The sequence below is a fragment of the Thalassophryne amazonica genome, chromosome 19 (genome assembly GCF_902500255.1).
Source record: "Thalassophryne amazonica chromosome 19, fThaAma1.1, whole genome shotgun sequence".
Lineage (NCBI taxonomy): Eukaryota > Metazoa > Chordata > Actinopteri > Batrachoidiformes > Batrachoididae > Thalassophryne > Thalassophryne amazonica.
Window position 1 is genome coordinate 37,741,812 of NC_047121.1, and position 14,571 is coordinate 37,756,382.

Below are 14,571 nucleotides of genomic sequence, written 5' to 3' on the forward strand. Positions count from 1 at the left end.
ACAAAGCTGATGTCTCTCCACGAGCTTCGATTTCTGACCAATCACAGCTCGTGTAACGAGTTTGTCCGCTTCGGATTCATTCAAGGAATGGCATTCATCACTTTGACTTTTTCGGAAAATAGTCATAAAATGGAAGACTAGCACCCATGTATCAAGTCATATCAGTGGAGGTGATGGTCAGTGGTTAAGCGCTGGGCTTGAGACCAGAGGATCCTTGGTTCAAATCCCAGCCTGACTGGAAAATCGCTAAGGGCCCTTGGGCAAGGTCCTTAATCCCCTAGTTGCTCCCGGTGTGTAGTGAGCACCTTGCATAGCAGCAGCCTGACATCAGGGTGAATGTGAGGCATTGATGTGTAAAGCACTTTGAGCTAGAGGTGGGCAATACCGGGAATTTTGGTATTGATCCGATACCAAGTAAATACAGGCCCAGTATCACCGATATCGATACTGATACTTTTTCATATTTAAGCTTCATAGATCCAAAGGATCCAAAAGACCTAGGATAGAATTTCGTCAAACATTGTACGTGACAACAAAATACTTTATTATCACAATCAACATTTTTGTTTAAAAAATATCACTCAACACAGCTTAAAACAAAATCTCCTGAGGTAGAGGGCTGACAAACCACAACACAAGGGTACGCTGCTTCGTGTTGTGTGACACACCGCAGTGCTGCTCGTACAGACAGAGAGCAGACTTCAGTCAGTGCATGCAGGAGAGAAAAAAGCGTGAGTATCAATCTTTTTACACAAGGATCATTCAATATCAACACCAGCGTTGGTATCGATATTATCAATATTAGGATCGATCCGTCCACCTCTACTTTGAGCGTCTGATGCAGATGGAAAAGTGCTATATAATACAGTCAATTTACCAAATCAGTGGTGTGCAAAAGGAAAACTTCTGCTAAGGATAGCTTATACTGAAGTAAGGGCTTTGATTCTCTATCAGACATAGTGATCCTTTACATTACCCCTCCCTCCCCTTATAGTTGATTTTCTGTTGTTTCTCTTTTCTTTTCTTCCTTTGAAGAACAAAAGTGAAAATGGTATCTGCTTTGTTGTTGTAGTCTGTCAGATCCACATGGTTTCTGGGGAATCCCATGACAATAGAATGTAAACAAATCCATGGCTTTCATGTTATAACAATGAGGGGGTCCCATAATGGATGCCAGCGTTCTGAGCAGTTTGGGTTTAAATCTACTAGAAAAAAAGGCTCATCCTGCCAAAATTAGAGGGAATTATTTACTAGAATTTTGGTGAATGATACTGTAAGTATCATTTGGTCTGTTTGAAAACAAATTTGAGGAATTGTCACTCAGAATGGATCAAAATGGCAAAATTCTGTGAGGCTTGAAGTTTCTAACATTTTGTAGTCTAAGTATGTTAACTGGCAATGGGAGCAAATAAGCAGCCTGCATGCAAATTTTGACTTACGCAAAATCCTCATTTACATACGACTGGCTACGTCACGTGACCACCCACTGTCATGCATAGTTAATCTTACTAAGTCACCCGCAAAACGTTCACCAACCAAATGTGCAAAAGTTTGGAAAGCTCACACAGTTCAGCAAAGAAGCCAGACAGGAAGCACGAGCAGGCTTCAAACTCAAGCCAGCTCCTTATCCACTGTGCTACCTGCTCTACACAATGATGAACACAAACCCAGCGAGACGCCTGCTAAACCAGCCTTATCTTTAGAAGTAGTTCTTCAATCGGTGCAATTCAGTTTAGCAGCAAAACGTGTTTCTTTGCGTGACATGTAGGCGGCCGTGGTCCTGTTACGTCAAACACGTTTGGTATGCTGTTAAACAGGGTTACGGTGTGCAGCACAAGACAAAAACTAAAGACTACTTATGAATAAAAATTCATGGAGTGAAAAATAAACATGCATAAGAGCCAATCAGAAGTGCTCAGTGCAAAGAGCCCTCCAACCAGGGAAATGGAGTAAGTGCCACCATAGCGGAGGAGGCAGGAACCAGCCAACAAACCTTGCTAAATAATGTTCCACTGAGCTATAAATGCAGAAACTGGTGCACATTTTGCATTCAGAGCGAGGTGCTTTTTTCACTTTTTTTTTTACACGCAAAACCATCACCTGTGGACAAACAACATGCCATTGTGCCCAAAATGCAACAAGGAAGTTTACTTCGGTAAGACTAATGTCTTTGTTTGATATTTTCTTTGTTAAATTTGTGTTTATATATATATATATAGAGAGAGCGCCTTTTTCTGACTCTGTGTTGTAAAGTTGATCATATTTGTGGTCTTTTCTGCCAAACGTATTTCATCCATGATTGAAATGTAGTTGGTAGGCACACTTCAAAAACTATTAAAATATGACGGGAGAGGAAGGAGTGAAACTGGAAAAGTGGCCAAACACAATTCTTGCGGTCTCCGTCATTAAAGCAGGTGCATGTCAAGCTACAGGGAAGGGTTCGCAGTCACGCAGGGAGCTCTGTTGTTTTTCACCACACCCAGAGACACTATGTGTGAAACTTAACACCATATTACAGTGCAGGCAGCAAGCAGCATTATCTTAATAATCACCAGCCTTGAATAAAGGCCTGCCTCATTTAGGTGCTGGGTCTGAGCACGGTTTGAAAAAACATACGCCTGGGCTTTTAATACGGTGCCCACTTTCCTCAAATCAGTGAGTGTCAGTGCTGAACTTCATTTCGTAAATATGAAAATATCAAGCCAAGAAGCAACAGGTAATGACAGAAGATCAGAAATTACTCCCGAGACATACTCACGGGGGAACCAAATGAAGGAACTGACAACAAACAGAAAAGGTGAGGGCTTAAATACAAATGAACTAATGAGCAACAGGTGGTGAATAAGGGAGGCAAGGTAAAAGTTGATGTGACAACTAAAGGAACACCAAATGACTAAAGGTAAACAGACATCAGAAGGTGAGTGGAAAACTACATATAACAGTAACAAAACATAACGAATGAAGAGAATTCACAAAACTAAAATGCATAAAAATACATTATGCAAAAACAAACATAGAACTCAGAAGTGAACAAAGAGCAACAGTGTAGAAGCTAACATGAAAACTAAGAACAAAATAATGAGGTGATAAAAAACACAAATGACAATCAGAACTAAACAATGACCAAAAACTAAATCCAGAACTGAAGCAAAAAAAGCAAAGTGGAACTCAGATCGTGTAAACAGTGCGCAAAGACACCGAAACACAGACCGGGGACAGAACACAAGGACAGAGACAGATGACAGACACAGGCAGGGGATAATTACAACACACACACACCACACACACACACACACACACACACACACACACACACACACACACACACACACACACACACACACACACACACACACACACAGACAGAAAACCAACAGGGCGTGGCAACACATCACAACACATAACTAAAAACATACAGGGCTAAACGCAAACCATAGCCAAAAGGTACTACCTGGACAAAGACACACACACAAATGGACTTCTGGTTTATACAATAATGGTTTCGGCAGCTTTTACTGTGTGTATATATACAGCGAGGCAAATAACTATTTGAACCACTGTTTGCATGTTTTTCTCAACTTTATATAAATTATTTAAAAATCTAAAAGTCAAGAAGATGGGTTGCATAATTAATCCGCCCCTTTGGTATAATACCTGTAAATACTCAGATTTATCGCCATTTCTCTTCAGACAAGTGAGGGGATGGATACATGAACATTTCCAAGTCACTGAATACATCTTAGACTTTATTTACATCAGTTATGAAGAAATACATACAGTATAACACTCTATGGTAAATCTGTGTGGAGTAGACAGTTCTCAAAAACTGAGTGACTGTGCAACAAGGAGAAAAGTCAGGAAAGCCACCAAAACACCCAGACAACCCAGAAGAAGTTAGAGGCTTCTATGGCTGTGATTGGAGAAATTGTGCATAGTGTATCCACAAGCCTGAGCTTGTGCGGGAGGTTGAGAGATACCGACTAGAGATAGTCGGGCTCACCTCCACGCACAGCTTGGGCTCTGGTACCCAACTCCTGGAGAGGGGCTGGACGCTTCATTTTTCTGGCATCGCCCACGGGGAGAGGCGGAGAGCTGGGGTCGCATTGCTTATTGCTCCCCAGCTCAGTCGCCAAGTGTTGGAGTTCACTCCGGTGAACGAGAGGGTCGCGTCCCTACGCCTTCGGGTTGGGGACAGGTCTCTCACCGTTGTCACGGCCTATGGGCCGAGCAGCAGTGCAGAGTACCCGACCTTCCTGGAGTCCCTGGGAGGGGTACTAGATAGCGCTCCGACTGGGGACTCCATTGTTCTCCTGGGGGATTTCAACACCCACGTGGGCGGCGACAGTGAGACCTGGAGGGGGGTGATCGGGAAGCACGGCCTCCCCGATCTGAACCCGAGTGGTGTTCAGTTGTTGGACTTCTGTGCTAGTCACAGTTTGTCCATCATGAACACCATGTTCGAGCACAAGGGTGTCCATAAGTGCACGTGGCACCAGGACACCCTGAGCCGGAGGTCGATGATCGACTTTGTAGTCGTATCATCTGACCTTCGGCCACGTGTCTCAGACACTCGAGTGAAGAGAGGGGCAGAGCTGTCGACTGATCACCACCTGGTGGTGAGTTGGATCCGCTGGGAGGGTAGGAAGCCGGTAAGACGTGGCAGGCCCAAACGTATCATGAGGGTCTGCTGGGAACGACTGGTGGAACCCTCTGTCAGCGAGGTCTTCAACTCCCACCTCCGGGAGAGCTTCTCCCAGATCCCGGGGGAGGTTGGAGACATGGAGGTCGAGTGGACCATGTTCTCCACCTCCATTGTCGATGCGGCTGCTCGTAGCTGTGGTCGCAAGGTCTCTGGTGACTGTCGCGGCAGCAATCCCCGAACCCGGTGGTGGACACCGGAAGTAAGGGATGCCATCAAGCTGAAGAAGGAGTCCTACTTATCTTTGTTGGTAGGTGGGACCCCAGAGGCAGCTGACAGGTACCGGCAGGCCAAGCGTGCCGCAGCCCGTGCGGTTGCAGAGGCAAAAACTCGGGTCTGGGAGGAGTTCGGGGAGGCTATGGAGGAGGACTTTCGGTCGGACTCGAAGCGATTCTGGCAAACCGTCCGACGCCTCAGGAGGCGGAAGCAGCTCTCCACCAGCACTGTTTATGGTGCGGGTGGGGAGCTGTTGACCCTGACTGGGGATGTTGTCAGGCGGTGGAAGGAGTACTTCGAGGATCTCCTCAATCCCATCGTCACGTCTTCCGAAGAGGAAGCAAAGACTGGGGACTCGGAGGCGGACTCATCCATTACCCAGGCCGAAGTCACCGAGGTGGTTAGAAAGCTCCTCGGTGGCAAGGCTCCTGGGGTGGATGAAATCCGTCCTGAGTACCTTAAGTCTCTGGATGTTGTGGGGCTGTCTTGGCTGACACGCCTCTGCAACATCGCGTGGCGATCGGGGACAGTGCCTCTGGATTGGCAGACCGGGGTGGTGGTCCCTCTGTTTAAGAAGGGGGACCGGAGGGTGTGTTCCAACTATAGGGGGATCACACTCCTCAGCCTCCCCGGTAAGGTCTATTCCAGAGTACTGGAGAGGAGAATTCAACCGATGGTCGAACCTCGGATTCAGGAGGAGCAGTGTGGTTTTCGTCCTGGTCGCGGCACACTGGACCAGCTCTACATGCTCCATCGGGTGCTCGAGGGTTCATGGGAGTTTGCCCAATCAGTCCACATGTGTTTTGTGGATCTGGAGAAGGCATTCGACCGTGTCCCTCTGGGCACCCTGTGGGGAGTGCTCTGGGAGTACGGGGTGCTAAGTTGCTAAGGGCTATCCGGTCCCTGTACGACCGCAGCAGGAGCTTGGTTCGCATTGCCGGTAGTAAGTCAAACCTGTTTTCAGTGCACGTTGGCCTCCACCAGGGTAGAGATATCGAGATTGATAGAGATGGATGGAGATATAGGGATAGATAAATATAGATGGAAAGATCAATCGAGATATATAGAGATAGACAGAGACATGTAGCAATATATAGAGATATATAGGGATAGATAGGGATATACAGAGATAGATTAAGAATAGAGAGATAGAGTTATATAGAGATTGACATAGAGATAGACAGCTATATGGAGATAGCTAGAGATAGAGGTATACAGATAAATACATAGATAAAGATGAGGATAGATAGATACAGATAGAGATAAAGAGATAGAGATAGACAGGGATAGATAGAGATATACAGAGATAGATAGAGGCAAACAGAGATAGAGATTTATAGAGATTAATAGAAATATAGAGATAGATAGAGATATGGAGATAGTTAGAGAATAAGATCTAGAGGTAGAGATAAAGAGATAGATGGAGATATAGATAGAGATATAAATAGAGATTATATAGAGATGGGTAGAGATAGATAGCAATTTATAGAGATGGATAGGGACAAATAGGATAAATAGAGATAGATATATAGGGAGATAGATAGAGATATCGAGATAGATAGAGATATGGAGATATATCGAGATGTAGACATAGATAGATAGATAGATAGATAGATAGATAGATAGATAGATAGATAGATAGATAGATAGATAGATAGATAGATAGATAGATAGATAGATGAAAAAATCACGATAAAAATGCAGGTGATAAAAAAATCAAGATAAGCATATAAATTTATTATATCAATAACATCTTTCAAATTCAGCTTCTCACAGAAACTAAAAACATTTCTGACATCAATTACAGAATCCTAATTATTTCATAAAATATGCACATGATGTCTATTACAATTCCTGTTAAAATTAATAGTATTGGTTAAAATGTCACCAAATTTATGACTTAACATGACATAGTTCGACCCTTTAGCTGACCTTGGGTTTTATAAAGGGCATATCTCACTTCAATCAACATTAGTTTTTATTACCTTTATTTAAAAGTATCACTACCAATATTGGCGATACTGTATTTACTTGGTATCGCACACCACTGAGTGGTAGAGCAATTCTTCTTAAACCCAAGCTTTGAATTTACCAGTCAAACATTTTGCAGAAAATACTCCTGGGTGCTATCGATCTGTCGTTTTCTGACTTACACAATGTTTTCCACTTTTTTTTCTTTTTGGTATAAGGATCTCACTATACCCCATAAACGGGCTGAGGGGATCCATTATGAAAAATCTTGGCATTAAAGCTCATGGATAGCATGACAAAAAGTAAATGAGAACCATTTATACGTAATATGCTCAGAAAACATTCCCTCACTGTCATCTTATTTGCCACTTTTCAGTGTATTCACAGCTGAATAACATACTGCATCTGCATTGGCCCGTCTACTTGTACAATGTACAGTCTTTTAAATCCTCTGCATCTCCACATTATACAGCACACTATTGTATATAGATATTTCTTCACAAAAATATCACATATATCATCACTATGAGTAAAACCATCTACACATACTAGTACAGAATTGTTTGGGCCTGTAATTTTATGAATTTCAAACCACAAATTGCAATGCTTGTTTTAAGAGATTCCAGACTGCAGTTGCCGTATGCTCCACTCTCATTTTATCCCTGACTCTCTTCACATTTTTCACAGCTTTATAGTATCGGGTCCTACTAGGCAATACTACCATTACATGGACACCCACTGTCACACCAACATTTATGCCATGTTTTTGTTTTGAGTTTTTCTTCTGCAGATTACCTGCATTTATATCCATCTATGTTCATATTATTAAAGTTTATAGATAACATCTTGTAACTCAGAATGTTCCAATCAATTTTTTTTTTTTTTTTTACCAATCCCATCCAAGTCAAATAATATTGGGTGCAGTTGTGCAATGCATTAAGAAGACAACCATTTATACATCAACACACTCACGCAATGATCTAGAAATTGTTTTAAATATGGAACTGCACAATGTAGTTGACTGGGTAACATCTAACAAGCTAGTGTTAAATACAGAAAAGACTAATTGTATGATTATTGGCTCCAGTTGTGTTGTTATGAAAAACTCTGTATTAAATATTAAAATTAATAATATGATAATAAATCAAGTACATAAGACTAAGCTGCTGGGTGTAGTGGTAGATTCCAAATTATCATGGAAAAAACATATAAATAACATTTTTGTAAAAATGGGCAGGGGTATATTGATTATGAGAAGACATACAAGGCTTCTAAGTTGTACTACAACAAATTGTGCTATTAAAGCATGACTATTAGTATACCTGGACTATTGCCCAGCAGTTTGGTCAAATGCCTCTGGAGAAATGATAAATAAATTACAGATTATTCAAAATAGGGCTGCTCATATAGCACTTAAGTGCAGTTATAGGACAAATATCATTACAATGCATAAAAAATTAAACTGGCTGTTAGTCAAAGATAGACTTTTATATTCACTGATCATTTTTACTAGAAAGATTATTGTCACTAAGTTACCTTGTATTTTGTTTAGGAATTTTTCTTTTAGTTCAGAAAATCATAGATACATAACTAGACATGCTGTGGTGGGAAACTTTACGCTATCTGTAGCTAGAACTAATGCCATGAAGAACAATGCCATATTTAGGGGTATACAGACAAGTTTTTTTTTCATGTATAAAGACTGACTATGTGTGATGATTAATTTGATTGGAATTTTTTAATATTATATATATATATATATATATATATATATATATATATATATATATATATATATATATATATATATATATACACAAGGTCTGTTAGAAAAGTATCCGACCTTATTATTTTTTTCAAAAACCATATGGATTTGAATCACGTGTGATTGCGTCAGCCAAGCTTGAACCCTCGTGCGCATGCGTGATTTTTTTCATGCCTGTCGGTTGCTTCATTCGCCTGTGAGCAGGCTTTGAGTGAGGTGTGGTCTATCCCTCTCGTCTATTTTTTATTGCGAATAAATGCCTGAACGATTTGGATCTTTGCTGCATCAATTTTTTTCCAGAAACTGTAAGAGACCTCCAGGTGGACACCGTTCGGAAAATTAATATGGCTTTCAGGGAGATTTTATGGGGATTAAACAGATTAAGGAGTGTTACTGCCCCTTTAAGGACGGCCCACAACTGCTGAGAGCGCAGCGTGCTCCCAGCGCCGATGGACAGGCTGAAACCCCGCACACGTGATTCAAATCCATATGGTTTTTGAAAAAAATTATAAGGTCGGATACTTTTCTAACAGACCTCGTATATATATATAGTGTTATGATGAATGCATTTTTGATTTATGTGTATTGTGTTTGTGGACTTGTGTCGACCCCAGGAAAAATAGCTGCAGCTAATGGGGATCCAAATAAACAAATAAACATGGAGATAACATAGTTTTAGGGATTAATTTGGAGCCTGATTGAATCATCTTACATAATTGACAATACATATTGTTTGGCAAACATGCATTCAGCACCTAAATGCTGCTCATGCAGATGCCTCATCTCACTGGGCTGCATGGAGCCAAACTAAATGCATGGTGGGTAGTAGGAGGCCATGTTTTGGAGCAATAGAACCTTTTATTTGAGTTTAATCAGAACCATCACCTGCATCCTCTCATGTTCTTCTGGCCATGTTGCACTCTGAAACGGCCACCCTCATAGGCCACGAGTGCACGCTTACATCCATGCCTCTACTGGTGCAACTGGGTGGTTGTCATGGAAACAGATGCAAACAAGCTCCAACACACACCCTGTGCACTTGTGTCTGTCTGCAGACCTTCTCCCTGCAACAAGGACACTCATAGTCATTGAAAAATGTGAACTGAGGCTAAAAACAGAGTCAACAAATGATGCAAAAGGACGTCCAGCAGTGATGCATGTCAGATTGGAGACACACGCACACACACACACACACACACACACACACACACACACACACACACACACACACACACACACACACACACACACACACATAGACCTCTCTGAAATGAATCCTGGGTGCAGAAGTCTTTTTGTAGTTATGAGCACATATTTCGATTCCCTCTGTGAAAATGTGTAATGAAAATAGCTCTTTTATTGCTGGAAATACTTTTTTATGTGAAGCCTGCAGGATTTGCGTTGTTCACAGTTAAAAAGCTGCATGAAGTCTGATGGCTTCAGATGTCGCCAACTGCTGGAGCTGTTGTACTATTGTAGGTGTATTTCACTGCAACATACAGTACAAAGTCTGGCTCTACTGAATTCCATGAAAGTGACATTTGTTTAAAATTTCCGTACTCACTTATTCCAGTTAAGGGTCATGGGGGAGCTTGGCAGGGTACAACCTGGACATTTCACCAGTCTGTCACAAAGCCACATATGGACAAACACATTCACACTCTCACCTACAGTCAGTTTAAAGTTACTTGAAAAATAAGTGCAACAGTTATATTTCAAAATTATTTACTGTTTCAAAATGCTAGAAAAATTGGCTTCAAAAGACAATTGTTAATTTGAAAACTCATGAACCACTTTAAACAAAACACTAAATGAGCCGCAGTGTCAAAATACTTTAAACTATAAATGAAGCAATTGCATCAGAATGTGATTCACTGTTTTTAAGTGTTTTCAATGCCGGTAATTGTTTCAAAATTCTGGATCCATGACAATGGTGACACCAAGTGGCCACAACACAGAAAAATTAAACTAAATTAAAGAAAAGAAGAAGAAAAATTCTTAAAATTATTTGCATTTAAACTAAAATAAACAGTAAACTAAAATAAAAAATGCCCCCCCCCCAACAAAAAGAACTTGTGGCTAGTTCAGTGGGAAATGTGACCATTAACATCAACTAAGGTGATAATAAAATAGCAGAAATACAAGATGCACTCAGAGTGTAACACCTGCACCATACACGTACATTAATTCAATTATGTCCATAAGTGAACTACTTGCTTTATCCATAACTAGCACCTTAACTGCCGCTTCCTAAGAATTTTTAAACTGTTGAAAAATTTGAACGAATACTGACCATAACCTCAATTTATCCGTATTTCATTTTGCTTTGTTTCTTGGCGGTTTCTTATCGTTTATTTTTCATAATGCTGGTGCTTTATTTGACTTTAATTCCAATTTCGTTCAACCTCCCAATTCCGACATATTGAACGATGGTTGACGATATCTGATCAAATCAATAATTAAAGCTTTGACAAGCTGAACGTAACATCTTTGTAATGAATCGTCCATCTTTGGGAAGAATTAGCAACGTTTTCAATAGCATTAAGAACGTTTTATCAACTACTTTAACTATTTATGCAAATTCCAGCCATTTGTGGCTGACCTGCATGTGCACACGTTGTGAAGACGAACAAAATCTCTCACCTGTTGTCAAGACAAACAAAATCCTGCACCTTAAGTACTGTGGACATGAGAACAAGGCTGGCTGTGCTTGGTTTTATACCTACTTTCAGTCATGTCTTCGTGAATGTTTTTCGTTCTGATTTTGTTTAAAGAATCGAGGTTGACGCTCGCCTTGTTTTTGTTTTGTTCCTTTTTTCGCTCTTGATTCGCAGACTTTTGGGTGATGGGGAAAGTACAGGATCATTTGTCCACCTTTTGTCAATGATTTGTGACTTTTTGATTTCTTATTCTTCGTCCAGCTGTTGTTATGTACTGTGTGACCGGGCCTTTAGCTGCTGACCTTAACTTTTAATTGATTTTTTTTATTTTTGCAGATCCTCAACCAGGTCCCTACATTTTATCCAAATGACATCCATCACATGGACACACAGGTGTGAAATAATACCTCACGTGTACTGTTGCATGAATGTGTAAATGTTATTTCTGTTGTAAAGACACACACTGGCTGTTTGTGTTACTCTGTAAATGATTTACTGATGTGGCGAAACTGAAAACATCCTGCAGAATATGCACTTTTATAAAGCATTTACATTTACAATAAAGTGTGGTAATAGATTTTTCTTTGTCGGGAAAGAGAAGCCAGTAATTATCCTGCTGTGTCAGCGGGAATCTGTCATGAAGCTGTAAAATTAGACTTGTAAACCTCAAATCAGCCTCAGTCGACCTCCAACACAGTAAACAGTGAAACAATCCAATGGACGGATTTAACATGGAGGTTATTGTCTAAACTGTGCTTAATTTGGTTTAATCCTGTGTGTTTGACATGTGCAAACGTTTGTGTGTTTGTCTTTGTTCCCTGACTCCCCCCATGACCTTTGGCTGATTTCCCCTAAGCTGGATATTTGGTAAAGGTTTGCTGTGGTGAAGGTTAAGGTCATTGGGGTTGGGGTTTGAGGGTGCCATACTAGAAGTTGAATAACTTCACCTGGTTTGGGAGGTTAAAATTTAACATACAGTTTGACTATGGTTATAGTTATATTTCAAAAATTTTAATTGGTTTTAGTTCTGTTTAAAAAAATTATTAAGATGAAAACTTAATGTGAACTTTATTTAGCCAAGTATTTTGTATTTAAATGAGCTGTGTCAGTGCATTAGCACTGGAAACAGCCACTTTGTGTGTCATTGTGCCAGTTTATTGGCGACAAACTGACAAAAACATTTGGAATTTAGAAAGAAAACATCAAAAATCCATGTAAAGATATGTGTTCATCACAATCTAATGATGTCCTCTGTGGTCCATTGCATACCACAATGGACGTGTCCATTACAGAAGTCTGTTCAGCACGTGCCCATGAGGAATTTTGTTGTCACCAATCCAACAAAAAAAATTCCTGCCTCAGCATATCCACAGTAATTGTCCTTTGGTGCCTCCTTTGCTTCAAGCTCTATGGAGAAACTTTCCTTCTGAAATCTCTCCTCCTGGTCTTCCAACTCTTGTTGGAAATCCTCCATTGCAGCTTTTTGAAACCAGTCGTCCTTGACTGACAGCTCTTTTTGGATAAAGTCACCTTTAGCCTTCTGCTCTTTCTGGCAGTTCCACTCTTTCATTCATTCATCGTTGGCATCCAGCATTTTTTTGTATTCCACCTTTTTGTCTTCAAGCTCTCAGATGTACTGATTCTTCATGTCTTCTAGTTTGATTCTAAGTTCTTACATCTGCACTTTTTCTCTGCACAGACCATTTTTAAACTGATTTACTACAGGATTTGTTAAATGTGTGAGAATGAAGTCCAAGCTATTCTGCTCACTGCTCTGGATATAATGATTTGAACTGTGCTCATGCTTCTATTGAGGCTGTGTGTCCTTTGAGCTTTAATCTTAGTGATAACAAAGAGGCCTATATGATGTTTGAGTGCCTGTATGAATTTTATGGCTCAAAGCAGCTTCAGTGGAGGGATGCTTTCCTGTTTTTTTAAAAAACAATTTTAGGTTTACTCATGCAGTGATTTTCCTAAAGGTCTATCTGACATCAGAAAGCTGTGGTCCTTCAGTGTGGAGCAGTCTGTGGGTCTTGGATGCCAACTATACAGGCAAACAACCGGTCAATTCCCACATCTCTAAATAACCATCTATCTGCCACAGCCATGTGAAACGTGGGCATCCCCTTGACCTTCTCCAACCACTGGGGTCCTCAACACTCAACCTGCATGGTAGCTCATGCAGAGGAACACCCCGTCCATGCAAACATTGAACAGTGTAGGAACCAGAACAGATCCCTGATGAACACTCATTTCTCCTTGGAGAAAGAAAGAAAAAAAAGTAAGCTGACAATGATTAATAAATGGAATTGTTTTGACTGTGTTGTGCTTAGTCTGCAAAGTAAAGGTCAAATAATGTCAATGTCCATTTATTTTCTAACATAACTACGTAAGCATGACACATGGTGCAAACTATTTTTTTTTAATGTCCTTGTTTCCTGAAATTACCAATTGTTAACTAGCTGCTCCACTACTGCCATTCATTGTATCAATCACTTGGGCTTAACTCCCAAGTGATTGCTGCAATATTTTTGCTCTAAACCCCTTGAAATAAAGTTGAAAGTCTACACTCAAGCATATATTTTCATTTCAGTTGCACTGTGGAAAAATTATGTCCAAATACTTGGACCCGACTAGCATTTTCTGTAGCAAGCTAGCTAGCACAGGCAACACACTTGCTTCCACGCTAGCTTGGCTACTGAGCTTGTTTACCGGCGAATGTGTTGAAAAGTTAAAAACTGCTGATAACCAGCTAGTGACTTTACTCAATTTAAACTCACATTTACAACATTATTCAAGATGGTTTGTTCTACAGAAGATCCTAGTACGTTTCGCAGGAAGACAATAGAAAGTCTTTCAGGGTCCCATCATCTGCTGTGAGCTCGGAGTGGTTTTGGTTCGACTCGCTGATTGCAAACAACAAAAATGGTGTCACGGAAAAGTAACGCAAATGCAAGTTAATGTAATCATTTGTTTTAAAATTAAATTCCTGGACCAATCACACCCAGGTTGCGCGTCATCCATATAGCCATTTCAGAAGGTCCTTAATTTCTCAATAATCAACTACATAAATCTCGGTGCGATGCCATGTTACCACGAACTCCTCCATGAGTGCAAACAACGATGGGACATTGAAACAGATTGTAATATGCCACCAAGCTTGCAATCACATGTATTTAGGCTCTCTCATCTCAAAAAAGTTCATGAGTTACTTTGTACTACAAATTTACTTCTGAAAACTCAGTTGCCTTTAAATGAAA

General features: G+C 40.6%; 1 long non-coding RNA gene across 1 annotated transcript; it reads left to right on the forward strand.

Moving 5' to 3' along the window:
• Positions 1-1,979: 1,979 nt before the first annotated feature.
• On the forward strand, positions 1,980-13,873 carry LOC117500775. The gene is made up of 3 exons (XR_004557846.1): positions 1,980-2,155; positions 11,648-11,704; positions 13,291-13,873. It is a non-coding gene; the product is annotated as an uncharacterized LOC117500775 (long non-coding RNA).
• The last annotated feature ends 698 nt before the right edge of the window (positions 13,874-14,571 follow it).